Source organism: Mirounga angustirostris, unplaced genomic scaffold (genome assembly GCF_029215605.1).
Source record: "Mirounga angustirostris isolate CCGP_5_RB_7025 unplaced genomic scaffold, mMirAng1.0.hap1 SCAF_14, whole genome shotgun sequence".
Classification (NCBI taxonomy): domain Eukaryota; kingdom Metazoa; phylum Chordata; class Mammalia; order Carnivora; family Phocidae; genus Mirounga; species Mirounga angustirostris.
In genome coordinates, this window is record NW_026991722.1 from 65,294,728 (window position 1) to 65,320,942 (window position 26,215).

General features: G+C 42.2%; 1 long non-coding RNA gene across 2 annotated transcripts; it reads left to right on the top strand.

Moving 5' to 3' along the window:
* The first annotated feature begins 147 nt into the window (after positions 1-147).
* Positions 148-23,063, top strand: LOC123852846 (uncharacterized). Of its 2 annotated transcripts, XR_006793017.2 has the most exons (4): positions 148-1,064; positions 2,010-2,068; positions 21,028-21,139; positions 22,853-23,063. It is a non-coding gene; the product is annotated as an uncharacterized LOC123852846 (long non-coding RNA). The 2 variants fall into 2 exon arrangements; XR_010407361.1 differs by lacking the exon at positions 22,853-23,063 and having other exon boundaries at positions 21,028-21,620.
* The last annotated feature ends 3,152 nt before the right edge of the window (positions 23,064-26,215 follow it).

Sequence of the window (26,215 nt, forward strand, 5' to 3'; positions counted from 1 at the left end):
CGGAGGGAGGGGCGCGCGCCGAGGAGGGCGCCGGGGCGGAGCCAAGAAGCGTGCACGCGGATTGGCTCCCCGCCGTCTGGGGGCGGGGCTGCGCGGGCCAGCGGAAGCGAGGAGGCCGGGGCGGAGCACTGCGGCGGCGACAGAGTCACCGCCCTGCTTGGTCACGTGCGCTCGCGGGGGAGTTGGCGCGGGAGGCGGCTCTCGAGACGCCGAAGGACACCGAGGCTTCGGGACGGGAGCCGTAACACTGAGCCTGAGAGACTGTCGGGGCAGGGAAAACCCCGGAGCGCGGTACTGACTGAGCCAGGGAACGACCTGGGACCGCGCGTGAGGGACGCCGACGCGCCACACACCGGCCGCAGGCCTGCGGCAGGCCTCCGCAACTCCGTACCCCACACACAAACTTAGAGGCCTCGAGACAAGGACAGGAACCGAAAGGCAAGACCGAGACCGCGAAAGATATTTGCATACTGAGAAAGTGTGACACACAAAGGTTGAGACTAAAGCGAGAGACTCAGGAACCAGTGTTGTTGAGCATCTACGTTCCTGGGCATCCACATTCTAGAGTGAGGATATAGACAGGTAGATAAGAAAGAAGGGAAGGAAGAGAGGTAAAAAAAAATATTCAAGTTGTGATAAGTGCTGTGAAGAAATATAAAGCAGAGTAAGGGGTCAGAGGGTAGTGGAGAAAGACCTGGAGATTCAGAGACTGAGACCCAGATTGGTACAGATGGGCAGAATCTCAGGACATACCAAAACATGAATGCAAAGGTGGAAACACCAAAACCAAAACATTAAGATCTAGAGAAAATGAGACACACTGGGGCCCTGAAGTACTCAAAAACAGCAGAGGATGAAAAATAAAAATAAATCCTAAAGCAGGTGAATACCAAGAATAGCTAAGACAATAAGACAATGAAACAGCCACTGCTTCTGAGCATTTCCCAGGCCATCTTTGAAGGGGGAATAAGGATGTAAGATCCTGCATCTCAATTATCCGACACTGTGATCTTGAAAGCCCTCAACTCTGGACTTCTAGATGTCAGCAAAGTTCAGTCTCAAAGGTAAATAGGCAAATCATGTAAAAACCTGGTAGGAAAAAAATATGTGACACATGAAATAAGAAAAGTGCTAGCGCCAAAAATTACTCCTTTGAAATATATTTAGTCCACTAAGCAGAACCCAGTTCTAGAATACACCTAATTTTTATTCTTTTTTTTTTTTAAAGATTTATTTATTTGAGAGAGAGAGAATGAGAGACAGAGAGCATGAGAGGGAGGAGGGTCAGAGGGAGAAGCAGACTCCCTGCCGAGCAGGGAGCCCAATGCGGGACTCGATCCAGGGACTCCAGGATCGTGACCTGAGCCGAAGGCAGTCGCTTAACCAACTGAGCCACCCAGGCGCCCTAATTTTTATTCTTGATTATAAGAGAACATTGTATCTTTTAAAGAACAGGCCAAGATAAATGGGGAGTACTATGAAATTAAAACCACAATAACCAAAGTAAAATTCAATAGTTAATGCAGTAAAAAGTAGATTTAACAATGCAGAAGAGCAAATCAGCAATATAGAAGATAAACATAAGAAATACTCAAAGTGGTGGAATTCTTTGAGAAAAAATGAGTAGGAGAACGTCATGAAGATTCAAGCTACAGGCATCCCTCAAAAGAAGACAGAGTAAATCAATTACAGGCAATAATTTAAATGATAATAAAATTTTCCTTAGGTCTAAAAAGATCTGAGTACAGGTAGAAATTTGAGTAAATTCACTGGGATCTAGAAAAATTAATAAGCAATAATTTAAATGATAATAAAATTTTCCTTAGGTCTAAAAAGATCTGAGTACAGGTAGAAATTTGAGTAAATTCACTGGGATCTAGAAAAATTAATAAGCAGAAACCAACTTCAAGACGTAATCTGGAAAATTTCTTAAATTTCAGGAATAGAGAACAAACACAGTATCCAATAAGAAAAAAATATATTTATTTTAAAAACTTTGTTTTTTTCAGATTCTTCCTTTGTAATAAGCAAAAGGAAAATGGGACAAGACTGACAGCACTCTGAGGTGGTAGGTTGTAACCTTCCTTGGATGGTTTCATTCTCTCCAATCCTGAATTCCTCCCAGGTCTTCAACCATTGCTCAGAATCCCATTCCTGAACTCCAGGCCAGCTTGTCTACCTGAACATCTTTATGTGACATCTCCACGGGTGCTTTAGCTCCACATATCCAACTTGCCCATGGTTAGCTGCAGGAAGAGTGCCAGAGGGTTTCAATCTTGGCTGCTCCACTTACTACTTGTATGACCTTGACCTCAGTTTCCTCACTCTTAAAATGACGATCACAATAGTACCTACCTCATAAGTTTTTTGTACAGAATAAATATGTAAAGAACCTGGCACATAGCAAGTACTTAATAAATGTTATCTATTATTGTTATCTACCCCACCCAAACCTGTTCCTCATCTTGTATCTGTGGATAGCATCACCACCCAGATACTCAAACTGGAAATTTGAGTATGATCCTGAACAACTCACTTTCCCTCGTTGCCAACTCTCCCCCCATCCAACCAATCAATCACAAACTCCTGTAATTCTGTTTCTTTAATATTTCTGAAACCCTGGGGCTGGCTCAGTTGGTGGAACATGCAACTTTTGATCTCGGGGTTGTAAGTTCAGGCCCCACGTTGGGTATAGAGGTTACTTAAAAATAAAATCTTTGGGTGCCTGGGTGGCTCAGTCATTAAGTGTCTGCCTTCGGCTCAGGTCATGATCCCAGGGTCCTGGGATCGAGTCCCGCATCAGGCTCCCTGCTCAGTGGGGAGCCTGCTTCTCCCTCTCCCACTCCCCCTGCTTGTGTTCCCTCTCTCGCTGTCTCTCTCTCTGGCAAATAAATAAATAATCTTTAAAAACAAACAAATAAAATCTTTAAAAATAAAGATAATAATATTTCTGAAATCCTTGCTAGTCAAAGTATGGTGTCCAGACCAGCAGCATCAGCATTATGTGGGAGTTTGTTGGGAATGTGGCATCTCAGGCCATACCCCAGAACTACTGAATTAGGATCTGCATTTTAACAAGATCCCCAGGTGGTTTGTGTGCATATTAAACTTCGAAAAGCACTATTTGTTTTTTATTGAGGTATAACTGACATACAACATTACATTAGTTCAGGTGTACAACATAATGATTCAATATGTATAAATACTGTGAAATGATCACCGTAAGTCTAGTTAACTCCAAGCATCACACATGGTTACAGACTTTTGAAAAGCACTGTTTTAAACGTACCCACTTCATCCCCACTGCCATTCTGCTACTTTAAAGCCTGCTGCATCAACTCTCTCACCTTAGAGTACCACGATAACCTTAGTCCTTCTGCTTTCAGTGTTGCCCATCTTCAATTGCTTCTCTTTGTACCCAGATCAATCTTTCCATGACATATTTGACCATGTCTTTTTCCCTCTTAAAGTAAATCAGTGGCTCCCCATTGCACTCAGAGTGAGGCCTTTGCCGACCACCCCTCCACCCCAGCTCAGCTTAATCTGCCCTCCTTACCTTCCATGTTTTGGCCAGATTGGACTACTCTCAGTTCTCTCTTGTCTTTCATTCTCACCACATACCAATCTCTCTTCCTGTAACATGTTCTCTTTTCAGACTTCCAGCATTCGTGGATGTTTTAAAGCCACCACACTATCATAGCATGATGCATCTGACCACTAATTTTCCTCAGAGGACTTCTCTTGCCTGGTTCCATGGGTGCTCAGTAAACTTATGATTAGAGTTTGGCCTGTTGTGGTTTTCAACAGGTTAAGTCCACTAACCAGAGGACAGCCCTGTTCAGGTCCTTTGGCAATTACTATTTATTCTAAGATGGGAATTAGATATACAAAAGTCTCTGCTGAGTCAGGTTAGCATGAGCCAGGCCCAGAGGGAACAACCATCTAGCTACACTGACAGCAACATATATTTGGAAGCACAAAGCTGAGAACTACGTTCTGGAACACTGTGAGACAATATGAAATCACTATCTAAGTACAAAACCCTGCGTAGAGGGGCACCTGGGTGGCTCAGTCGGTTAATCATCTGCCTTCAGCTGCAGTCATGATCCCAGGGTCCTGGGATCAAGTCCCACATCGGGCTTCCTGCTCAGTGGGGAGCCTGCTTCTCCCTCTCCTTCTGCCACTCTTCCTGCTTGTGCTCTCTTGCACGTGCTCTCTCTCTGTCAAATAAATAAATAAAATCTTCAAAAAACAACAACAACAAAACCCTGCTTAGATGGGCAGCTGACCACCTGGATGTCTTCTATGTTGTCTGTCTAGAGTGGTGACAATTCACAGATCTGTAGAATCTTAGAAAACCATGGGTGTCTGTTATTTTTGCCTGCCCAGCATCAACTCCTCCTTGTGGAGGCAACAACCCAATTTTTCTTTGGTGAACTGTCCCTTCTATACTCTTATATGGTTTGGAGGGCTGGCCCCACCCCCAAATGAAGTGTAAGCATGTGACCCAGGGCTCCCCAATCAGAGTCACAGACATTGGTTCAAAGGATGGGCATGTGACCTAATCCAGGCCAATGACACTTGGCTCAGACTTTTACAGAAACAATTGGAAAAAGAGTGCTCCCTTTCTGCTGGGGTTCTAGGGCAGTGAGTATGAGTTGGAGCAAAACATGCCACGATGTGAAAAATGCCCTTTGAGAATGAAGGCAAATTAGGGAAAGCAGAGTCCGGAAATGGAGACAATTTCCTGATGGCACATTTTGAGGCCATATTCAACTGAATCTGGACTTCACAGGATCATGAGCCAATATATTCCTTTTTTTACTGTAGTCGGTTTGAAGTAGGTTTCTGTCACTTGAAACCACAAGAGTTTCTGATTAATACACTACCCAATTAACTCCCTTTTCTGCAAAAATTGCTCAGAATTGTATAATAAGCCACTGAGACATGAATCAGAAACTCATGAATGATTAAATGAGGGGAAAGAACTGGCAATAAGCCTTGAAACTAGCTAAAGATAGAGAGATAACGGAATAAAAACACCACTCAGTAGAGACTGTTTGATGCTGATAAGTTGAAATAATCTTTGTTGCTATGGTAACAAACAAACTGCAAAAGAAAAACTGAGTAAGAGGATTTTGTAAAAATTGGATTTTTAACCTCAGATTAATACAATGAAAACCAGAAAGGAAGAAATAGGGTAGAAAAAGCAAGTCATTAAGTCTTTGTTTTACATACAGTGAAGATAAAAGTTATTTTATTTTATTTATTTTTTATTTTTTTTAATTTATTTTTTGACAGAGAGAGACAGCAAGAGAGGGAACACAAGCAGGGGGAGTGGGAAAGGGAGAAGCAGGCTTCCCGCAGAGCAGGGAGCCCGATGCGGGGCTCAATCCCAGGACCCTGGGACCATGACCTGAGCCGAAGGCAGACGTCTAACAACTGAGCCACCCAGGCACCCCAAAAGTTATTTTAAAAATAGTATAATTTCACATATTTTTCACTGTAAGAAGCCATACGTCTGTTTTATAAATTATTATAACAGATAAAAGGGAAAATGTAATTCATGCAGCAAAAATCAAGAGCCTTTACCAAGAAGTGTACCAGACACTTTTGTCACATTGTAAATGGAAAAGAAATAGCAAGGAATCATAAAAAATGACTTCAAGGCAAGGGAAAGAAAAGCAAAATTAAACTATTGGGACTACACCAAAATAAAAAGCTTTGCACAGCAAAGGAAACCATCAACAACAAAAAGGCAACCTACTGAATGGGAGAAGGTATTTACAAATGATATATCCAATAATGGGTCAATATCCAAATATCAAAAGAACTTATACAACTCAACACCAAAAAAATAAATAATCTTATTTGAAAATAGAGAACATAAATAGACATTTTCCCAAAGAAGACATACAAATGGCCAACAGATACATGAAGAGATGCTCAACATCACTCATCATCTGGGGAATGCAAATCAAAACTGCAATGAAATAATTACCTCACACCTGTCAGAATGGCTAAAATAAAAAACATAAGAAACAAGTGTTGGCAAGGATGTAGAGAAAAAGGAATCTTTATGCACTGCTCGTAGAAATGAAATTGAGGTACAGCTATGCTGGAAAATGGTATAAGTAAAAGGTTCTTCAAAAAATTAAAAAGAGGGATGCCTGGCTAGCTCAGTTGGTAGAGCATGTGACTTTTGATCTTGGGGTTTTAGGTTCAAGCCCTGTGTTGGGTGTAGAGATTACTTAAAAATAAAATATTTTTCAAAAAATTAAAAAGAGGATTATCATATGATCCAGTAATTCCACTACTGGAATAATGGAATATTACTTCAGCCATAAAAAAGAATGAAATCTTGTCATTTGCAACAACATGGATGGACCTAGAAGGTATAATGCTAAGTGAAATAAGTCAGTCAAAGACAAATACCATATGATTTCATTCATATATGGGGAATTTAAGAACCAAAAGAATGAACAAATAAAAAAGACAAAAAAACAGACTCTATTTTTATATGTAAAGATTTCATTTATTTATTTGAGAGAGTGAGCAAGAGCACAACTTGGGTGGGGAGGAGCAGAGAGGGCGAGAAGCAGACTCCCTGCTGAGCGGAGTCACCCAGGCACCCAAAAAAATTTTATTTATTTATTTATTTATCTATCTATCTATTTATTTATTTAAGATTATTTATTTATTTATTTATTTGACAGAGAAAGAGAGAGAGAGCACAAGAAGGGGGAATGGCAGGCAGAGGGAGAAGGAGAAGCAGGCTCCCCTCTGAGCAGGGAGCCTGATGTGGGACTCGATCCCAGGACCCTGGAATCATGACCTGAGGCGAAGGCAGCCGCTTAATGGACTGAGCCACCCAGGCGCTCCCCCCCAAAAAATTTTTTTAATCACTGAAGACAGAGTTTCACCACAGAATGAAGAGTAAAAAAAAAAAAAAAAAATCAAAACACCAGAATATTAGTATTAGATGATGGAAGTTAGACTAGGTGTAACAAATAAGGCAAATGTAAATAAATAGAAAAATGTAAATAGGGGCGCCCCAGTGGCTCAGTCGTTAAGCGTCTGCCTTCGGCTCAGGTCATGGTCCCAGGGTCCTGGGATCGAGCCCCACATCGGGCTCCCTGCTCCGTGGAAAGTCTGCTTCTCCCTCTCCCACTCCCCCTGCTTGTGTTCCCTCTCTGTCAAATAAATCAATAAAATCTTGAAAAAAAAAGAAGAAGAAAGAAAAATGTAAGTAGCTAATGTTCTCATATAAAAATAGGAAAATCTCAGAATGGATCAAAAGACAAACTCTGAATATGCACTGTTGTTAAAAAAAAAAAAAGTGCTAAAAAATACATATAGTAAAGAAAGGCACTGGGCACCTGGGTGGCTCAGTCGGTTAAGCATCCGACTCTTGATCTCAGCTCAAGTCTTGATATCAGGGTTGTGAGTTCAAGCCCTGCATTGGGCTCCATGCTAGATGTGGAGCCTACTTAAAAACAAACAAATAAAATAAAATAAGATAAAATAAAATGGTATTGTGAAACCAAATGTACCAAAAAACATAGCAACATTAAACAGGAAACAATAATCTTTAGAAATACAAGTAATGGGGGCACCTGAATGGCTCAGTCCGTTAAGCGTCTGCCTTCAGCTCAGGTCATGATCCCGGGGTCCTGGGACTGAGCCCTGCATCAGGCTCCCTGCTCAGCGGGGAGCCTGCTTCTCCCTCTCCTGCTTCCCCTGCTTGTGCTCTCTCTCTCTCTCTCTGTCAAATAAATAAATCTTTTTAAAAATACAATAGAAACACAGTTATTGTAAACTATGTTATATACCATTCAGACTGTGACATATAAAACAACAATAAAGATCAATTCAATAATAGACTTGATAAGGCATAAAAATACAGGCTGAATTCTACGCCTACATAAAATATAAAAAAGTATCCTACACTGGACCACCAGAAGTTTTACAAATTCAAATAAGCAAATATTGTTCAGGTAAAACCCTCTGGTCAGCACAACTTAACAAATAAGTAAGTAATAACACAAACTTAAATTTCAAAATCCCCAACCAGTGGGAAATTAACAAACATTCTACTAAATAAAGTTTCAGTCAGGGAGGAAACATGATCACAGTCACACACTTAAGAAAATCATGAAAATAAGATGGCTACTACTGAAAGCTTGGAGGGCAATTTCTTTAATAATAGGCTGAAGGCTGGGCTGGCCACTGGCACCATTATTATGTAACATCATTCTGGCCCAAACAGAGCAGCTATTTTTCATCTCCTTTTCTGGGTTCCTTTTATCTGTCCATTCCTTAAATATCAGTATCCTCTGCTTGCCAGATAGAAGCTTTCAGTTGTAGGTTCAGGAAACTTGGAATCACACAGAGTCAGGATTAGGATAAGGTTTGCAAGGCACCTAAGGTGCAATATTTAAGGAGGCAATCACTCCCAGGGTCAGGCAAATATAGCCGCAGCATCCGAGGGAGGGTGCTTCCTTAAATGTTGCCTCCTGGGTTCCTCAATTGCCTCACCCTATTCCTGGCCCTGCCAAACCAAATTGTTACAAACAGTAAGGCCTTTCTCATCTAACAGGAATCCCACAGGTAAGGTTCTTGCTCCTCCTCTCTGCCCTTTTCCAGCCTCTGCCCAATTCTGTGCATTGGCATCATCCTCAGTCAAACAGGGAGATGGCTGTAGCATTTCCAGACTGCACATGGTGCTACACTATTCAAAGGCAGAAAAGGGATTGTGTCTTAGGGAGTCTCCTTAGAAGTGAGGAAACCACAGAGCCACCTAGCAGGCTTCTGCTCATGCCTCATCAACAGATGGGGTTATGTGCGCACCGTATCTAATCATCCTGAGGAAGGATGGGTGCCTGGGTGGTGCAGTCGGTTAAGCATCCAACTCTTGGTTTTGGCTCAGGTCGTGATCTCAGGGTCGTGAGATCAAGCCCTGTGTGTGGCTCTGTGCTCAGCTTAGAGTCCGCTTGGGACTCTCACTCTGCCCCTCTCCCACTCTAAAATAAATAAATAAATCTTTAAGAATAAGGAGACTATCATGAGTGCCTTAAGCCAATCAAGGTTTACCCTTGGAACCTAGAAGAGGGTGACTCTCCCCTAGTTGCATGGGGAAGGGTAGACACCCCAATCATATCAGGGTACTCAGCAAGAAAGAGGGAATAGATAGGCCACCGAAAGGGTTATCCCACTCCTTTCACATGATGTACTCATCCCAGAGTAGCCATCATCTTCACCCAAGTCTCCCTGTCTAGCGCAAATCACACATATCAGTTCCACATTCAAGCATACAGGCCTTCATTACAAATCTCTCCTTGAACTTCCCACCTGCCCACTCTCTGTTTCCAGCTCACCCAAGGGCCCCTCTACTTTTTCAGTTCCCCAAGCCAAAAAGTAAACACCTTCTTCAACCTTACTCCTTACCAACTCCAACATCCAATCCATACCCAAATCCTCCTCACTGGATTGCCTAAATATTGCTTGTTTTTTGTGTTTTTTTAAAGATTTTATTTATTTATTTGACAGAGAGAGACACAGCGAGAGACACAGCAAGAGAGGAAACACAAGCAGGGGGAGTGGGAGAGGGAGAGGCAGGCTTCCCGCAGAGCAGGGATCCTGATTCGGGGCTCGATCCCAGGGCCCTGGAATCATGACCTGAGCCGAAGGCAGATGCTCAACGACTGAGCCACCCAGGCACCCCAATATTGCTTGTTTTTTTAAGTAAACGTTATTTTTTTTAGATTTACAGAAAAATTGCAAAGATAGTACAGAGTTCCCATTATCCCACACTGAGTTTCTCCTGTTATTAACATCTTTTATTAGTGTGGTACATTTGGTAAAATTAATGAACCAGTACTGATACATTGTTATTAACTAAAGTCCATAGTATATTAAGATTTCCTTGTTTTTACCTAAGGTCCTTTTTCTGTTCCAGGATCCCACATTACATTTATTCATTGTGTGGTTGTGACAGTTTCTCAGACTTTCCATGTTTTTGATGACCTTGACAGTTTTGAGGAGTACTAGTCAAGTATTTTGTAGACTTTCCCTCAACTGAGATTTGCCTAATGGTTTTCTCATATGTGCATTTTGGGAGGAAGACCACAAGAGTTAAAGTGCCATTTTCATCACATAATATCAAGCCTACATGCTACCAACATGACATCACTACTGATGTTGACCTTGATCACCTGGCTGAGATAGTGTTTGTCAGATTTCTCCCCTGTGAAGTTATTCTTTTTTTTCCCTTTCCAGACTGTACACTTTGGAAGGAAGTCATGATGCACAGCTCATACTTAAGGAGTGGGGAGTTATGTTCCATCTCCTTGCAGGTGGTGTATCTATAGAAATTATTTGGAATTTTTCGGCATGGGAGATTCATCTAACAGTATTTGATTTTTATAATTTATTTTGAAACAATATCAAACTTAATAGTTACAAGAACAGTATAAAAACTTCCATATTCCCTTTCTTTGCTTTCTCCATATATACATATATATAATTTATGCATATAATAATATATGTATAGCTTAATAAACATACACTAATATATATTAATATATAATACATATAACATATATACAATATAATATATAAAGATATATAATTTATATATTACTTATTAATATATATAATTACTACCATAATTCTTTCATGAACTATTTGAGGGAAAGTTAAAGAGTTGATGCCCTCATCATTCCTAAATACCTCTGAGTGTATTTCCCAAACAAGAAGTTTCCTACATAGCCACAGTATACTCATCTGAATCAGGAACTCAATACCAAGGCAACACTGGCATCCAGTCCTGACTCTATTCAAATTTCACCGGTAGCTGCACAATGTCTCTTATTTTTCTGGTTTATGATTCAATTTAGAACCATAAGTTGCATTTAGTTGTTGTGCCTTTTTAGTTTTCAGTATGTAACAGTCCTTGGTCTTTCCCTACCATTCATGACCGTGTTTTGTTTGTATGCTTAGTGAACTATTTTTTAAATTTTTGTAATCTTTTAAGTTGACATACAGTAAAATTAACTTTTAAAATGTGCAGCTCTGGGGCGCCTGGGTGGCGCAGTCAGTTAAGCCTCTGCCTTCAGCTCAGGTCATGATCTCAGGGTCCTGGGATTGAGCCCTGCACTGGGCTTCCTGCTCAGCAGGGAGTCTGCTTCTCCTTCTCCCTCTGCACACCACCCCACCCTGCTCATGCTCTCTCTCTCTCTCAAATAAAGAAAATCTTTTAAAAAATAAAAAATAAATAAAATGTACAGCTCTGGGGTGCCTGGCTGGCTCAGTCAGTAGAACATGATCTTGGGGTTGTGGGTTCGAGCCCCATGTTGAATGTAGAGATTACTTAGAAATAAAATCTTTAAAAAAAATAAAAATAAAATGTACAGCTCTATGGATTTTAATACATATATAGATTTGTGTATCTATTACCCCCATAAAGCTATAGGACACTTCCATTAGCCCCCCAAAATTCCCTTGTGCTATCCATTTATAGTCAAACTCTCTCCCATCCCTTACCCTTCCAACCCACTAATCTATTTTCCTTCACTACAGTGTCATCTTTTTTTTTATAGGTGTATAGTAGTATCATTTATGTTTTATTCTATAAGTTTTATAGGTTCACATTTTACATTTAAATCTATGATCCATTTTGAGTTGATTTTGGCATAACATGTGAGGCTTAGATAGAGGGTTTTTTTGTTTTGTTTTTCATTTTTTGTTTGTTTGGTTTTTGGTTTTTTTGCTATGGAAGTTTAGTTATTCCAATACCATTTGTTGAAAGGACTGTCCTTTTGCCATTAAATTGCCTTTGCAGCTTTGTCAAAATCAATAGGCAAGAGGTGACATCAGAGAAGATAGCAGAGTAGGAAGTTTCAGGACTCCATTTACAGAACACTGAAGTGGCAGAACTGCCTGAAGCAACTATTTTGGAACTCTGGAGTCTAATAGAACCCTTGCAGTAGCAAGGGGAGGGGTTGATAAGAAGTCTGGTAAATTTCAGTTTTCCTATGGTAGCAGATGCCATCCCTCTCCCTTGTCCTGGTAGCAGGAAGCTGCAGGGACTGTAGCCTGCATTCCTGGCACAGCGTTTTGGACCCAAGGTGATCAACGACAACCTTGTCCTCCAAAAATTGAGATTGTGAGGTCTGACTACTAATTGCTGCTTTTGATTGCTGAGAAGCCAGCACTGAGTTTGGCCATTGTTTCAACTCCCACAGGCTGAAGCAGCTTCCCAACTCTGAGAGTATTTAAAGACATAGGACCTATTTATTTTTCCTCTCTTGGGAGCCAGACATTTAAGGAAATTTCATCAGATCATTAGCAGACCTTAGAAACAATGAAAGAAAAACTTCAGTGGACACCACAACAAGGAATACACACTGAAAAAATAGTTTGGAAAAGTCATAAAAGGATGGCTCCAGCTATCAACAAGCAAAACCCACAATCCCTAAAGAGTGAGAGAATTAGATCTCCAGAATTACCACAAAACAGTACTCAGAATGTCCAGTTCTGAACAAAAAGTTACAAAACATTTAAAGAAATAGGAAAATAGCTTATTCACGGGAAAACAATAATTTGACAGAACTCATCCCCAAGGAAGTCCAGACATTGGTATTATAAGTTAAAGATTTTATTATTTTTTTTAAAGATTTTTTTAAATTTATTTATTAGAGAGAGAGAGTGAGAGAGAGAGCACAAGAGTGGGTAGGGTTAGAGGGAGAAGCAGACTCCCCGCCGAGCAGGGAGCCCGATGTGGGACTCGATCCCGGGACTCCGGGATCATGACCTGAGCCGAAGGCAGTCGCTTAACCAACTGAGCCACCCAGGCACCCATAAGTCAAAGATTTTAAATCACCTGTCTCAAATATGTTCAATGAGCTAAAGGGAACCATGAAAAAGGACAAAAGGGGCGCCTGGGTGGCTCCGTTGGTTAAGCGACTGCCTTCGGCTCAGGTCATAATCCTGGAGTCCCGGGATCGAGTCCCACATCGGGCTCCCTGCTCGGCGGGGAGTCTGCTTCTCCCTCTGACCCTCCTCCCTCTCATGCTCTCTGTCTCTCATTCTCTCTCTCTCAAATAAATAAATAAAATCTTAAAAAAAAAAAAAAAAGAAAAAGGACAAAAGAACAAAAGGAAATCAGGAAAATTATGTCTGAACAAAATGGAAATATCAATAAAGAGATAGAAATTATAAAAGGGGTGCCTGACTGGCTCAGTTGGAAGAGCATGCAACTCTTGATCTTAGGGTTGTGAATTTGAGCCCCACATTGGGTGGAGAGATTACTAAAACAAATAAACTTAAAAAAAAAGAAGAAATTATGGGGCGCCTGGGTGGCTCAGTCATTAAGCGTCTGCCTTCGGCTCAGGTCATGATCCTGGGGTCCTGGGATTGAGCCCCGCATTGGGCTCCCTGCTTGGCAGGAAGCCTGCTTCTCCTTCTCCCACTCCCTCTGCTGCATTCCCTCTCTTGCTGTGTCTCTCTCTGTCAAATAAATAAATAAAATCTTAAAAAAAAAAGAAATTATGGGCACCTGGGTGGCTCAGTCAGTTAAGTGTCTGTGTTTGGCTTAGGTCATGATCTCAGGGTCCTGGGATCAAGTCCTGCATTGGGCTCCCTGCTCAGCAAGGAGTGTGCTTCTTCCTCTCCTCCTGCCCCTCCCCACTGCTCGTTTTCTCTAATAAATAAATAAAATCTTTTTAAAAAATTATAAAAAAGGTTCCAAACAAAAGTTCTAGAACTATAAAGTACAATGATTCAAGAACAGATTTGAGCAGGCAGAAGAAAGGATCATTGAACATGAGAATAAGACATTTGAAAGTATCTAGTCTGAGGAAAGTAAGAAAAAAGAATGAAGAAAAAAGAAAAGAAAAGAGAATGAAGAAAAATAACAGGCCTAGAGACTTGTGGGATACCATCAAGCATACCAACATATACATTATAGGAATTCAAGGAGGAAAAGAAAGAGAGAAAGGGGCAGAAAAAATATTTGAGAAATAATTACTGAAAATGTCCCAAATCTGATGAAAGACATGAATATATACATCCAAGAAACTCCATGAATTCCAAGCACAGTAAATTCAAAGAGTTTCACATTGAGACACATTATATTCAAATGGTGGAAACTCAAAGATGAAAAAAAATTTTTTTTAAAACAGTAAGAGAGAAGTGATGCATTATGTACAAAAAATTCTCAATAAGATTAATAGCTCCTTTCTCATCAGAAATCATGCAGGCCAGAAAGCAGCGGAATGACATATTTAAAGCCTTGAAAGAAAAATACTATCAGCTAAGAATTCTATATCCAGCAAAATTATCTTTAAAGAATGAAGGAGAGGGGGCGCCTGGGTGGCTCAGTTGGTTAAGCGGCTGCCTTCAGCTCGGGTCATGATCCCAGGGTCCTGGGATTGAGCCCCGCATCGGGCTCCCTGCTCAGCGGGGAGCCTGCTTCTCCCTCTCCCACTCCCCCTGCTTGTGTTCCCTCTCTCGCTGTGTCTCTTTCTGTCAAATAAATAAATAAAATCTTTAAAAAATAAAATAAAATAAATTTTAAAAAAAGAATGAAGGAGAAATGGAGATATTTCCAGATAAACAACAGCTGAGGGATTTCATTAGAGTAGGCCTACCCTACAAGAAATGGTAGGGGTACCTACATGGTTCAGACGGTTAAACATCTGACTCTTGGTTTTGGCTGAGGTCATGATCTCAGGGTTCTAGGGTTGAGCCCTGTGTGGGGCTCCTCAGTATGGAGTCTGCTTGAAATTTTCTCTCCCTCTCCCTCAGCCCCTCCTGCTCATGCTCTCTCTCTCTCTTAAATAAATAAATAAATAAATAAATAAATAAATAAATAAATAAATAAATAAATGTTTTTAAAAAATGGTAAAGGGAGTACTTCAGGCTGAAATGGAAAAAAATAAGATAGTTACTTGACATCAGAAAAAATTAAAGAACACTGGTAATGATAATTTCAAAAGTAAATATAAAAGCTAATACTCTTGGTTTGACTTATAATTTACCTCTTTTTCTTATATATGTAAAGGTAAATGCATAGGGGTACCTGGGCAACTCAGTCTGTTAAACTCTCTCTCTCAAATAAATAAATAAAATCTCTGGGTCGCCTGGGTGGCTCAGTTGTTGGGCATCTGCCTTCGGCTCAGGTCGTGGTCCCAGGGTCCTGGGATCGAGCCCCACATCGGGTTCCCTGCTCTGCGGGAAGCCTGCTTCTCCCTCTCCCACTCCCCCTGCTTGTGTTCTCTCTCTTGCTGTGTCTCTCTCTGTCAAATAAATAAATAAAAGCTTTTTTAAAAAAGTATATATGTATAAGGAGTTAAAAAATATATGAAGCAAAAATTGACAGAATTTTTAAAAATTGACAGAATTGATGGGAGAAATAGACAGTATTACAGTAATGGCTGGAGACATCAATACCCACATCCAAAAATGTATAGAACAGTCAGACTGAAGAACAATAAAGAAATAGAGAACTTGAACAACACTATAAACCAATTAGACCTTATATAAATAGAACCCTACACAACAGCAGAATACACATTATTCTCAAGTGCTCATGGAACATTCTCCTGCATAGATTGCGTGTTTGGCCACAAAAAAAAAAATTCTTTTTTTTTTAAGATTTTATTTTTAAGGGGTACCTGGTTGGCTCAGTCGGTTGAGTGTCCAACTGTTGGTTTCCACTCAGGTCCTGATCTCATGGGACATGGGATGGAGCCCTGCATCAGGCTCCACATTCAGCAGGAGTCTCCTTGGATATTCTCTCCCTCTGACCCTTCCCCCACTCACTCACACACTTTCTCTCTCCAAAGTAAATAAAGAGATCATTTTTTAAAAAGATTTTATTTTGGGGCGCCTGGGTGGCTCAGTTGGTTAAGCGACTGCCTTCGGCTCAGGTCATGATCCTGGAGTCCCAGGATCGAGTCCCGCATCGGGCTCCCTGCTCAGCAGGGAGTCTGCTTCTCCCTCTGACCCTCCTCCGTCTCATGCTCTCTGTCTCTCATTCTCTCTCTCTCAAATAAATAAAAATAAAATCTTTAAAAAAAAAAAAAGATTTTATTTTTAAGTAATCGCTACACCCAATGTGGGGTTTGAACCCACAACCCCAAGATCAAGAGTTGCATGTTCCAGGGTGCCTGAGTGGCTTGGTTGCTTAAGTGTTTGAGTCTTGATTTCGGCTCAGTTCATGATCTCAGGGTCCTGGGATCAAGCCCCATGTAGGGCTCTGTGCTCAGCACAGAGTCTGCTTATCCCCCTCTCTCTGCTCCTCCCCATGCTCTCTCTCTCTCTCTCTCTCACTCCCTTGCTCTCTCTCAAGTAAATAAATAAAATCTTAAAAAAAAAAAAAAAGAGTTGCATGTTCCACCAACTGAGCCAGCCAGGCATCCCAGCCACAAAACAAGACTTAATAAATTTTGAGATTAAAGTCATTCAGAACATCTTTGCCAATCACAATGAAATACAACTAGAAATGAATAACAGAAGGAAGACTGGAAAACTCACAAATATGTGGAAATTAAACAATATACCCTTAAAAAAACCAATGGGTCGAGGCGCCTGGGTGGCTCAGTTGTTAAGCATTGGCCTTCAGCTGAGGTCGTGATCCCAGGGTCCTGGGATCGAGCCCCGCATCGGGCTCCCTGCTCAACAGGGAGCCTGCTTCTCCCTCTCCCACTCCCCCTGCTTGTGTTCCCTCTCTCACTGTCTCTCTCTCTCTCTCTGTCAAATAAATAAATAAAATCTTTAAAAAAAATGGGTCAAAGAAGAAATCACAAGGGAAATTAGAAAATACTTTGAAATGACTGAATATGGGGGCACCTGGGCGGCTCAGTCAGTTAAGCATCTGCCTTTGGCTCAGGTCATGATCCCAGGGTCCTGAGATCGAGCCCTGCATCAGGCTCCCTGCTCTGTGGGAAGCCTGCTTCTCCCTCTACCACTCCCCCTGCTTGTGTTCCCTCTCTCGCTGTGTCTCTCTCTGTCAAATAAATAAATAAAATCTTTAAAAAAAATGACTGAATATGAAAACACAACATACCAAAATTTAAGGGATGCAGTGAAAATAGTGTTCAGAGGGAAAACTTTTTAAGATTTTGTTTATTTATTTGAGAGAGAGAGAGAGAGAACAGGCTCCCTGCTCAGGGATGTGGGGTTGGATCCCGGGACCCTGAGATCATGACCTGAGCCGAAGGCAGGCGCTTAACTGACTGAGCCACCCAGGAGCCCCCAGAGGGAAATTTATAGCTATAAATGCCTACATTAAAAAAGAAGAAGAATCTCAAATCAACTGGAAACCTTAAAGAATTATAAAGGAAGAACAAACTAGGAGAAGGAAGTAAATAATAGCAAATAGAATGAGGATAAATGATATAGAGAGTAGAATAACAATAAAGAAATCAATGAAACCAAAAGTTGGTTCTTTGAAAAAAGATCAACAAAATTGACAAACCTTTAGCTAGACTGACAAAGGAAAAGAAAAAGATAGCAGACAATAAATTAAATCAGAGATGAAACTGGGAAGGGGTGCCTGCGTGTCTCAGTTGGTTAAGCAACCAACTCCTGGTTTTGGTTCAGGTCATGATCTCAGGGTTGTGAGATCGAGCCCCACACTGGGCTCCATGCTGAGCTTAGAGTCTGCTTGAGATTCTCTCCCTCTCCCTCCCCATCTGCCCCTCCCACTGCTCACATGAGCTCTCTTTCTCTCTCTCTCTCAAAAAAGAAAGCAAAAGAAAAGAAAAGAAATGAAACTGGGGAAATTACTACTGACTTTAAGGACAGAAAAAGAATTATAAGAGAATCCTGTGAACAATTGTATGTTAACAAATTAGATAACCTAGAAGAAATGGACAATTTCCCTGAAACGCACAAATAACCTAAATTGACTCAAGAGGAAATAGCAGATCTCAACAAACCTAAGACAAGTAAAGAGATTGAATTGGTAATCAAAACCTACCAATAAACAGGGACAGCTGACTGGCTCAGTTGGTAGAGCAAGAGCATATAACTCTTAATCTCAGGGTCTTGAGTTCAAGCCCCATGTTAGGCATGGAGCATACTTAAAATTAAAAAAACAAAAACAAAACAAAAAAATCAAACCTACCAATAAACAAAACTTCTGAACCAGATGGCTTTGTAAATGAATTCTACCTTGTGTGTGTGTGTGTGTGTGTGAGTAAACCGATAGAAGTTTATTAAGTGAAGATACAGAAAAAGCTCTCAAGAGTGAGAGGGGTCCCGACAGGGTTGCCTCTACCAAACATTTAAAAAAGAGTTAACACCAATCCTTCTCAAACTCTTCCCAAAAATTGAAGCGGGGGGCGGGGGCGGTGCCTGGGTGGCTCAGTCATTAAGCGTCTGCCTTCTCTCTCTATCAAATAAATAAATAAAATCTTAAGAAAAACTGAAGAGGGGGGATCAATTCCTAATTCATTCTATGAGGCCAGCATTATTCTGATACCAAAGCCAAATAAAGGTATCACAAAAAAGAAAATCACAGACCAAAATCCCTTATGAATATACAGGCAAAAATCACCAACAGAATACTAGTATATAAAACCCAACAGCGTTTAAAGGATTATTAACCATGAGTGAGTGGGAATATCCCTGAAATGAAAGCATGGTTCAACAAGGAAAATCAATCAATATAATACATCACATTAATATAATGAAAGGAAAAACTACATGATCATCTGATACTCCTCATGATAAAAATACTCAACAAAGGGCACTTGTAGCTTAGTCAGTTAAGCATCCAACTCTTGATTTAGGCTCAGGTCATGATCTTGGGGTTGTGGGGTCGAGCCCCATGTCAGGCTCCATCTTAGCAGAGTCTTCTTCTCTCCCTCTCCCTCTGCCCCTGCCTCTGCCCCCATGCACTGTCTCTCTCTCTCTCTCTTTCTCTTACAAATAAATATTTTTTAAAGATTTTATTTATTTATTTCAGAGAGAGAGAGAGTACAAGCAGGGGGGAAGGGGCAGAGGAAGAGGGAGAAGCAGGCTCCCCACTGATCAGGGAGCCCGATGTAGGGCTCGATCCCAGGACCCTGGGATCATGACTGCAGCTGAAGGCAGATGCTTAACCACTGAGCCACCCAGGCACCCCAATAAATAAATCTTTTAAAAGATACTCAACAAACTAGGAATAGAAGAAACTACCTCTATATAATAAAAGCCACACAATAACTCACAGCTAACTTCATACTTATGGTAAAAGACTAAAAGCTTTTTCTCTAAAATCAAAACAATACAAAGATGTGAGCTTTCAACATTTCTATTCAACATCAATTCTCTGGTCTCTGGCCAGAGAAATTAGGCAAGAAAAAGAAATAAAAAGGCATCCAAATTGAAAAGGAAGAAATAAAATTATTTTCTGTTTGTACACGGCATTATCTTACAAGACCCTAAAGATCGTACAAAATACTGTTAAAACCAATAAGCAAATTGAGTAAAGTTGCAGGATACAAAATCAACAAACAAAAATCAATCGCATATTTATACACTAAAAATGAATGATTCAGAACGAAAATTAAGGAAACAATTCCACCTATAATAGTATCAAAAATATGAAATATTTAGGAAAATCTTAAGTAAGGAGACCAAAGGTTTGTGTGCTGAAAACTATGAAGCATTGCTGAAAGTAAAGAAGACACAAATAAATGTAAAGACATCCCAAGTTTGTGGTCTGGAAGACAATATTGTGAAGATGTCAATGCTACCCAAAATGATATACAGATCCAATGCAATCCCTACCAAAATTCCAATGATGTCTTTTGCGGAAATAGATCAATCCATCCTAGAATTCACAGGGGATTCCAAGGTACCTCAACTACTCAAACCAACCTTGAAAAAGAAAAAAAAAAAATTGTAGGACTCATGCATCCTGATTTTAAAACTTACTACAAAGCTACAGTAATCAAAACAACATAGACACATACTGGCATACAGACAGACATAGCAGCTGCTTCTAAGTCTTTGTCAGACATTTCCAACTTCTATGCCATGTCAGTGTTGATATCTATGGATTCCTCTTGCCAGGCAAATGGAGATTTTCCTAGCTCTCTTTGGGCTGAGTGATACATGTTCATTGTTACAAAATCACTGGATTGTATCCTGGACATTTTGATTATGTCATGGGACTCGGTGTTCTGTCTAAATCCTATGAGAATGTTGTTATTCTTGTTTAAATAGGCAATTGACTTGGTTGAGTTCGGGCTGCAAGTTTTATCCAGTTTTCTGTGGGTTGTGAATTGCTATCGGTTCCATTTACAAAGTCTTCGCAGTGCTATTCAGCTCTGTCCTCCAGATGCACCATCCAGTGGCCAGTCTGGAACCTGGGTGGTGTCTGCCCTAGTTTAGTTTTCAAAATCTGTGGTGTGCTGTTTAGAGTCAGACCCACAGAGTATTAACCCACAGTGGTTAATAAACCACTTTGCAATCTTCCCAGTCCTTTCCAGTTCCTTGGGGTTGGTTCCCTTTTGTGGTCCTCTGGCCAGAAAGGAATGGCTTTATTTCCCCCATTTTGCCACATTCTGCCATGACTGGACCCATATCTGGAGCCAAGGGGTGGGGGGCGGGGTGGGGGAGAGAGATTAAGGCTCTCCCTCTTGGGAATCACAGCCCCTCTGATCAGAGATGAAGATTCTCCTCACTCAGAATTTAGGCTCCCGAAGGTCCCTTGCTGTCACTGCTCCTGCTGCTGCCACCATCAACTCAAAATTGCCTAGGGGGTGAGAAAAGAAAGACCAGAAAAAAAGACAAAAAGAAGAATGGTATCTTCCCATATTTCTCTCCATGTTTAGAGTGCCCTTTCCCACTCCTCTAGCTCCTGGAGCTCTCCGTTCGTGCTGTGTGCATTTCCAGATTTCAGACTGTGTTGAGTCTAGACTAGGGGATACTTGAGGGGGAAAAGGAGGAAATTCACTACTGGTCCAGTAATACTTCGAATTCTGGCATTCTTCCCCAATGTGCCCATTATGGTTTATTTTTTCTCTCCAGGTTTTATATCTGCATTCAGTGGGAGAGACAGGGTGGAGTGTGCTGATTCCATCTCATCTGGAACATTTCATTTTGTAGGATGTCCTCAACACAGGGATGCGTTATGACTTTGGTAGGTCCTAGACACTTTTGCATTTGTGGGCTCCTTCCTCTATAAAAGAAAAATAAAATACATTTCATATCACTTTGGTACAAAGATGAATATAATCCAGGCTGGATTCATTACTATTAACATTCATTTATTTCTTCTGATTTCAAAATAAATTAAGACTTAAGTATTTTTGTGGGTCTCTAAAAATATCATGGATAAATTGGCGCCATCTCAGTCTGGGTCTGTTCAATGTTTCCTTGAGACTAGACCCAGAATGTGTCAGAGTACTGCTGAAATGATACTGTGTTATTCTCAGCATATCAAGATGACTTGATCATCATGGGAACCTCGACTGGTCATAGGAACCTTGGTTCCATTGTCAAATTGCTGCCTGCTGGACATTTTCTCCTTTGTGCCGGATAAGTTTTGTGGGGAGATATCTGAGACTTTGCCAATTCTCCAGTTGTCTCTATTTGCCTAATAAACTACCCTCAAATTTACTGCCATTACAAAAACCATTTTATTGTGCTTCTGGATTCTGTGGATCAGGAATTCAGACAAAGCACAGGTCTGCCTTGTCTCTGCTCCTCCATGATCTGGGGCCTCAGCTGAAATGACTTAAACTACCGGACGTGTCTTAAATGGCTGGTGGCTGGAGGATCCACTTCCAAGATGGCACCCAGGCTGGGGGGTGCTGACAGATAGGCTCGGTGGGGATTCTTGTCACCAACATGTGGTTTCTTGTTGTGGCTTAGGCTTTTTACAGCATGACTGTGTGGTTCTGAGAGTTCACAAGAACACCAGAAAGAGGTTCCAGGGGACGAGGGCAGAAGTTGCAGGGTTCTCCTGGTCTGGCCTTAGAATTCACAGTGTCATTCCTGCCATGTTCTTTTGGTTACTGGTGAATCTCTATGCTCCGCCCAGATTCAAGGAGAGGGAAACTATTCACCTTCTGATAGGGGTGTGCCAAAGAGCATGTGGAGTGGGGAGATTTTGTTGACACCAATTTTGGTTTTGGAAAATACAGTCTGTATTTTGCAGTATTCTGTTCCTCATCAAATCTTCACCTACCAGCCTTAGAGCATCCATGAAGTCTCCAGCCTGAATCAATCAACAACTGTGATGGTTTCTCTATTTCCATCACTCCCTCTATTTTTATTGGTTGGCTTTGTACTGTAAGGAAGAGGTTTCCCTTCTCCTTAAACAATATGACTCATGGATTTCTAAGTTACAATGTGTTGTAGTTGGTTATCATCATTTTTATTTTGATGCTCTAATTGCCCCAGACTTGGTCGGTGGGAGCCCCTTTATGTCCTTTTGGCATCTCATTATTATTCTCTTATTTTTAAATTTTTTTAAAAGATTTTATTTATTTATTTGACAGAGAGACACACAGTGAGAGAGGGAACACAAGCAGGGGGAGTGACAGAGGGAGAAGCATGCTTCCCGCCGAGCAGGGAGCCCGATGCGGGACTCGATCCCAGGACTCTGGGATCATGACCTGAGCCGAAGGCAGACGCTTAATGACTGAGCCACCCAGGCACCCCTTATTCTCTTATTTTTATTTATTTTTTTAAAAGTAGTCTCCATACCAAGCATGGAGCCCAACATGGGACTTGAACTCACAACCCTGATATCAAGACCTGAGCTGAGATCAAGAGTTGGACACTTAACCGGCTGAGCCATCCAGGTGCCCTGTCACTATAATTCTCTGAATGCTTTCTTATTTTCCAGGTGCCCCACTGACATTGGAATTAGCCTTTTCTTCAAGAAGACCTAATTCCTTTTGGTGAAGGATGATGTTTAGAAACCGGGATCTGGGTGTTCTGATGTGCTTGTTGCTAATGGGATGACAGTGTTTCTCGGCCCTCTCAGGGGGCAGTGCACACATACAAACATATGTGTATGTATATACACACACCTATACAAACACACACATATACATATACACACACATATACAAATATATTTGTATAATATATAATTTATATAATTATAATATATGTTATATGTATGTGTGTTGTGTGTGTGTGTATGTGTATATATATATATATATATATATATATATATATATATACACAACACACATACAATACCTACACACACATACAATTCACCCTGGCAGCTCCAATTCCTTAGGCCTGCCCCCTTTCCACATTTGTAATTCTCCTCCAGTAATGAGAAAAACCTGGCTCCCATTATCCTCAATAGATTTGCTCAATCCCCTGTGTGTAACTGATTTTCCAACTCCACCAGCTGCCCTCTTGGCTTCCAGCCATGTTGCCATCTCCAAGGGAAAGGAAGGGAGAGGGAGGGAGGAGAGGGGAGAGGAGGAGGGTTTCAAGCACTTGGCAAGCTCGCCCTCCACTCCATCCCTACTTCCCCTGCTTCAGTAGGTCTCTGTGGCTAGGGGCCCTCGGCTCTCTCTGCCTCAGCCTCTTTTTCAGCCCCTTCACTCCTTCTGGCTCCTGAGAGAGTTTCTTTTTTATTTTTTAAATATTTTATTTATTTATTTGACAGGGAGAGACACAGCGAGACAGGGAGCACAAGCAGGGGGAGTGGGAGAGGGAGAAGCAGGCTTCCCGCCGAGCGGGGAGCCCGATGTGGGGCTCGATCCCGGGACTCCAGGATCATGACCTGAGCGGAAGGCAGACGCTTAACGACTGAGCCACCCAGGCGCCCCTTTATAATTTTTTTTTTAATTACAAAAACATTTCATGCTCATCTTTACGAATTCAAATAATGCAAAGCATGTAAAGTGAGGCATGAAAGTGTATAGCTGCCCCCCTGGACTCCACTTCCAAGAGAGAACCAGAATTCTTTCCTGGGCTTCTAAGAGCACTCATGTATATTTATACAATTTTAAATATTCATAAGCTAGTTTGATATATTTTCATTGCTTGTTTTCTGGGTCTGAGCATAACACATCTGCCACAATCTTAAACAGACACATTGGAATCCATTAAAAGAATGTATAGTAATTTATCCTTTGACCTACAGACTGTTTTTAAAGGTAACTTTCACTGGTGCCGGATGCCCTTCATAACCACTGTCCAACCCCCCACCCCACCCCAGAACCCTGTTCAGCATCGGCAGGCGGGTTTTTGCCCGGATTTGGTCAGGGAAGGCGGTTAGGGATTTGGAAGGGGAAGGAGAGTGAGTTGTGGGTGCTTACTACTTCGCTTCTCCGCAGGGTTGCACCCGGCCGGCCATGACCGCCACAGCTCCTGCAGGGGGCGCTCTCCATACAGCTCCTCCTCGCATCCCTCCAGGCCCAGGGAGGGCTACAGCCACTGCCCGGTACTTTGTGGTTTCCCTCCACCTTTCCCACACTTGAGTAAATAGTCCCTTTATCAAACTCAGATTAGCTTATTTGCATGTGCGGGACGGTTGCACATGGGGACAGCACAGCATGGTCTCAGGGACCGTTTGCCAAGCGCTCACACACACCATGGCAGGCAGTTCCACCCGCCGAGGGCTCGCTAAAATGTGCATGCAATTACTGCCCCGCCCCCACCCCGGGAGACAATCCCGGGCTTGTTATTGCTGAAGAATAGAGAACAAAAACCCTCGGGGGCAGCACCGGAGGCCCCTGGTCCGCCGGGCGTCTGCACATACCACACCCTCGGCTCCCGCCACACAGGGGAAACAGGTCCCGGAGACGTCAGATCGCAGTAAAGCATGTTTGAGGCTAATTGCCAGCACCCAAAGAATTCTAACAGGTTTCTTCTATTCTGACTCAGCCATATGGACAGCCACGCAGCGCGGGCTCGGTCTCTAAGGCGCGCGGGCACACACACGCACCGCACAGCTCTCTGGCAGCCCCTGCCACGGCAGGTGGGGAAACTCAGTCCCGACTGTCTGGGAGAAGGCGGCCTGGGTTCTGCTGCATACTGGCCATGACCTTGAGTTGGCTGCCTCCCTGCTGCCGGGAGCCTCTCCCCAGGGATCACGAAGACCATCAGGGCCACGGTTATGAATGAATGAGGCCGGCACAGCCTCTCAAGCCCAGGGCACACAGCAAGTGCTAACTCCCTCCCAAGCTCCTCAGGGGCTCACTCGGATTCCCTTTGTCTCTCCTGGCCCAGGGGTCATCTCTCCACACAGACCATGGTCTAACCACCATTGTACCCTGGGCTGCTGGCCCACTGAATGTTGCTGACCACCGCCCCTGTGGCCACCTTATAGCTCCATGCACAGCCCTACTGGAGCACTTCCCTCCCTGGGAGGGCCTTCCCTCTCAGCTTTCTGGATTCTCCCAACCACACTACCCCAGGAGAGCCCAAAGTCTGGCCTGAGCCTTTTTTTTTTTTTTTAAGATTTTACTTATTTATGTGACAGAGAAAGAGAGCGAGCGAGCGAGCACAAACAGGGGGAGCAGGAGAGGGAGAAGCAGGCTCCCCACTGAGCAGGGGCTTGATGCTGGGATCATAAGCTGAGAGGAAGGCAGAGGCTTAACCGACTGAGCCACCCAGGCGCCCCAGAGCCTTTTTACTTTTTATCAAGGTGTGCACCCAGAAGAAGGGGCCTCTGTCCCCAGATTCTGCACTCTGAAGTCTGAGTGGACTCAGCAAGCAAGCACTTGTGAAGGAATGAACTGTTTTGGGGTCCTGAAATAACATTAAAGTTTTTTTCCCCCTTCTGATCTTAAAAGTACAACTACTTACCAAATTTTTGGAAAATACAAAAATAGTAATGCAAAACCAAAATAGAAATCCAACCACCCAGAGGTAATTGTGACTCCAATTGTGGTAATTCCTTTAGGTCTTTATTTTTCTTTTTAAGATTTTATTTATTCATTTGACAGAGAGAGAGAGAGGGAGAGCACATTCAGGGGGAGCGGCAGGCTGAGGAGAGGGAGAAGCAGGGTCCTGGGATCAAGACCTGAGCTGAAGGCAGACGCTTAACTGACTGAGCCACCCAGGCGCCCCTTCCTTTGGGAAGTAAGCTCTACACCCTACAGGGGGCTTGAACTCAACTCACTCTACACCCTACGGGAGGCTTGAACTCAACTCACAACCCCAAGATCAAGAGTAGCATGTTCTACTGACTGAGCCAGCCAGGCACCCCTCCTTTGAGCCTTTTCTATGTGTCTGT